The sequence below is a fragment of the Penaeus japonicus genome, unplaced genomic scaffold, assembly GCF_977035675.1.
Source record: "Penaeus japonicus unplaced genomic scaffold, GWHDUDI00000001_assembly GWHDUDI00000036, whole genome shotgun sequence".
Taxonomy (NCBI): domain Eukaryota; kingdom Metazoa; phylum Arthropoda; class Malacostraca; order Decapoda; family Penaeidae; genus Penaeus; species Penaeus japonicus.
This window is the reverse complement of record NW_028234438.1, coordinates 7651366-7656365: the sequence shown is the minus strand read 5'-3', so window position 1 is coordinate 7656365 and position 5000 is coordinate 7651366. Positions and strand designations below refer to the sequence as shown.

The 5000-nt window shown below is 34.3% G+C and overlaps 1 protein-coding gene across 1 annotated transcript in view; it reads right to left on the bottom strand.

The window, feature by feature from the left end:
- LOC122254857 (follistatin-related protein 5) overlaps positions 1–4370 on the bottom strand; it is a gene marked incomplete in the record, with an annotated part of 587828 nt that extends 583458 nt beyond the window's left edge. Inside the window, 1 exon segment of the mRNA XM_086531800.1 lies at positions 4229–4370.
- Positions 4371–5000: the final 630 nt, after the last annotated feature.

Here is a 5000-nt window from a genome sequence, read left to right as displayed (position 1 = left end):
TTCCTCTTTTCTTTCTTTTATACTCAGTCTAAATTCTTATTATTATTCATGAATTTTAACGCCGATCCGTCTTCTTGTTTCTTTTCTGTCCGTTCTCATTCTTGATCATTTCTCGTCACTTTCTTCAACAGTATTTTTAACATCGTAATAATACAAAAGAGCGAGCGAGCGAGCGAGCGAGTGAGAGAGAGAGAGAGAGAGAATGAGAGTGAGATTCATCAATATTTTCATGATAACAATGGCCAAATAACCTCTGTCGATTTTCCCATTTACTTTTTACGACCTTCCTGTATCTCCTTCTCTCACTTCCTTCATAATCTTCCTGTTTTTCAATATTTTCTCCTCTCACGGAATTCCACATTCTTCACGAAGCTGTCTGTAATTATAATAATCTTAATGTCTTCAATAAAAATGCTGATTCTAATTGCTTAAACTTAGCACATCTAAAAAAAAAAGTTCCACCAACAAGTTTCTGAGAAAATTAAGAAATTCCAATTCAAGAAATTCGGAACTTACCCGAATTCAGAAGTCCATTGGCTCTTATTCTTACTCTTTTTCTCATCATCATTATCTTTACTATCCTTATTATAGATATTCGTATCATCAGTATCATTATTACTATCGCTGTTGCTGCTGTTGTAGTTATCATGATAATCGCTATGATCATGTCATATAAATCTTTATCTTTATTGTCAGCAGTAAAAGTTGTCTTTCCCTCGTTCCTCTCTATCATCACTATTGTTGCTGCTTAATGCTATTTATATTATCATCTTTGCCGTTATCAATGCGGAGTAATATCTATCACGGGCAAGTAACTATTAGGTAAAACACGCAACGATAAAAGACCCAAACAATTAACTTCATACCAAAACAAAATGACAAACGAAAGGGCACAGAGAGAAAAAAAATCAGTAGAGATAAATAATTAAATAATTGAAAATATGAATAAAAAAAAAAATATATATATATACATATATATATACATAAATATTGATAGACAGATAGATAGATATAGATATTACAAACACACACCAAAACAAAAAGACAGACTAGAATACACACGCACAAATACAGGGCTGAGTCAGTGTAGTGCAGTACTGGCTCATGACCGCAGTCCAGCTGTGGGTCGATAGTGCTTGTAGATAAGGAAAATACAGTTGTAATAGAGCTTGTATTGATCGCTCCGGCGGGAAATCAATGCCCATGGGACAGACACAAGAGAACTGGACAAATGTAGCTTAGATTCGACCGATCTTCCACCCCACAAACCAGCCTGTGCTCGATACTTGACGCGACACGCTGCCTGTTTCTGTAGCAGCTAACTTAATGCGGTTTGCGACTCTCGTTTTCTCTGCCTGTCTTTCTCTCTTGATACTTTGCCTCACTTAAGGTCTCTTTTTCCCCCTCTTCCTTCATCCTATCTTTCTGTATTATTTTCATTTTTATCTCATTTTCATATCTTCGCTACCATTGTTTATATTTCTTTATATGTAATTCAGTTGAAAGAAATATATATGAGCCTATGTCTATATCATCTGGATTCCTGTGCATGAGCATACACATTTTTGTATTTATACTCTATTTCCTCTCCATCTCTCTCTCTCTCTCTCTCTCTCTCTCTCTCTCTCTCTCTCTCTCTCTCTCTCTCTCTCTCTCTCTCTCTCTCGGAATTCAGCAAATGAAATTCCTTTAGCATATTTTTGCACCGTCCCTCCCCCTTCAAGTTTGCAACAATAAACGCAATGATTCATCGAACATTTCAAGAAAAGCGTGAAAGAAATAAATTATGAACATCGTTTCACAATACAGTACTGCTTGGATATACCGAAGAACTATCTAAAAACAATAATAATAATAGTGGTCACATTACTAATACCAAAAATAATAATTATTACAATAACAACAACAATAATAACAATTAAAATAACAATAACAATAATAGCAACAATGATAACCAACACAACACAACTAATATTATCATTACTAATACCAACATTAATAGTAACAAGAATATTGATATCAACATTAAGAATATCAGATCGATATCAATATAATCATCAAAGACAAAATAGATGATGATATCAAACAACGGTAATGAATAACATAATAACTACTATCAAAAGTAGCGGTAGTAGTAAAAATAATAATAATGATAATAATGGCATTAATGACAACGACAATGTGTTGATAATAAAAAACAATGATAGTAATCATCATATCATAATAATAATAATAATAATATCAATATTAATATAATGCAATCAACAATAATCATAACAACAATCACTATTATAAAATAATAACAATAGTAGTATAAGCAATACTAATAGTCATAATAAAAATCATTAAAGTTCTCATAAAAGTAATAACGATAACAATGATGATAATATAAAAGTACATATATGAATACATATACATATACATATACACATACACATACACATACACATACACATACACATACACATACACACACATATATATATATATATATATATATATATATATATAATTATCATAATAATACTATCATTATAATCATAATAAGAAGATAATTAATTGATCTATTTATGAAATAACGCAACATAAATCTCGTGTTCCCCCAACATGACTTCTATGTTTATGAGGCTGAACAAAGCGTTATTTTGCTGATAAAGGCACAAGCAGAAGGGCCCGTTTTCTAACCTTTGCTTGCATTGGCGTTATTTTTTACTGTTGTGATGTATTTTTCTATCTTATTTATTCTTTTTTATTTCTTTACCTCAGTGGCTTGATTTCTTTAACTTTCCGTCTCTCGGATTTTTCATTTCTTAATTAGCTTTCCGTTTTTCATGTTCCATATTTGTTTTGGGATTTCTTTTCTTCCTTTTCCTTCTTCTACTACTATTCCTTCTAATAGTCATCGTTCATATCACGTCATACTTCCCCCTCTCCCTTCTTCCGCTCATTATCCATCTCTGTCTCTCCCTCTCCATGCCTGTCTCTTTCTCCCCCCACTTCCGCTCCCTCTCCATTTCTGTCTCCTCCTCTCCCCTCTTCTGCTCCCCCTCCATTTCTCTCTTCCTCTCCCCTCATATATCGACTCTCCCTTATATTGGTCCACTATTCTTTTTTATCTCTAGCCGTTAAAATACCAACCGCGTTTTTTCAGGTTAACTGAGACTGGAAAATAACAAACAGTATACTATACAACGATGTAATGTTCTCTCTCGACCAGCAAATATTGGTTTCATCATACAATCATATTGAGTTTCTCTGTCTCTGTCCGTTTTTTTTTTCTGTCAAAGTTTCCGTTTCTTATCGTCTTTTCTTTCTCGCGTTCTCTCTTTTTTTCTGTTCTCAATATTTTGGTCTTTGTCACGGCAGGATTAGTAATTGTAAATAAAACATAATAAACTGAGATGCAACCTAAGGTATCGAGGCTATCTATCATTTTCAAGATTTTATGATGGTTGTTAAGTATAATATATATTTATGCATACATACATACACATTCATATACACATGCAGACACACGTTCTGAGGGAGGGGTATTTAATTCAACCTCTATCTCTGTCACTCTCTACATACTGTGTATAAATATGTATATGTATATGTATATATATATATAAATATACAAATGCAGACAGATCTAAATAGATAATCAGGGAGAGTGCGTTAGGTTAGCTAGTGCGCACGTTCGCACAATTTTTTTTCACGCTTTCATTAATTCATCTGAAAAAAAAGGTTGACCTAAATATGTCTCAACATCTTAAGCGATTGAAATATATTCATAACCCACAATTATATCAATGGGCACTAATGCTATTCGATATTAAAATAAAAAAAAATAAAATTTCATACTTCTGGAGTTCTCAAATGCAACAAATGCACGAATTTCAGCGGAAAGCAAGAAAAAAAGACATTGATTTGATTTTTCTGTAAACATTACTACTCGTTTTTATCGCATATGGAAGTTGCCAATATTTTTTTTATTTTTCCCACCTTGCACTCCAGAACAAACGCGATAAATGGACGAAACATACTGAGAAAGGTCAGTGTGTAGTGGAATAACACGTTAACTTCCGACACCCGAAGAGAATCAATACCAGACTTCGGCCTTTTGGTTTCCCTTTGCTTTTCGCTCTTTTCCCATCCCTCCCCCTTTTTTTTCTTCCCGCTTACCTCTTCCCTTTCGTTCCCCCTGCCCATTCTGAGGTGAGGGGAAATGGACAAGACTTTAACCTACCTGTCAAATGCTCCGGAGAGTCGAGGGATTCCTTGGGTAAACAAAGATCACAGTACGGAGCGTCACAAGTCCCGACTTCTCACTACGACTGACACGGACAGACTGACCCACACTGTCTGCAACTACCCGGCCTAAGTTGCCACCTCGTCTATTCTCTCTCCATTTTTATTAACTTTTCGACTACTTCCTTCTTATTTTTTATCAACGTCATTTCCCTTTCATAAATCGAAGATATTGCCACCGAGTTTTTCTATTTGATGTGATAGGGCTCCAATAGATAAAATTGCAGTCTCTTTTTTTTTAACACGGCAATGTGGAGTTTAGTTCCGACGACCGCCGCTAGATGGCTCCATCTCACGCGCGCAAGTTGGCTTTAGTTCGAGCTCATTTGTTTATGATAATCGTTCAAAACATTATATCATGAATATTCTAGGGTTAATAATTTGCTGACGGTCGACGAGGCAATTGGGAAATGAGAATTCTAAAATATGCCAACATAAATAAAAAGAAATAAAGCATTTATATTTGAAACCGCTGACTCACACTCGATCTTTTTTCTTGGTATTTCCAGTGATTCACCAAAATGATATCTCATTCTTGCTCCGTTTCTAACTGACTTCCCTAAACGCGGAAGCAGAGACTTACTGGATTCATATTTACTTTGGAAAACTATCGAGCATTATAGGAGAAAGTCAGTTTAAAACCAGTAAAAATAGTCGAATCCATTCTTTGAAGCCATACATGAATGCATGAAATACACATATACATACAT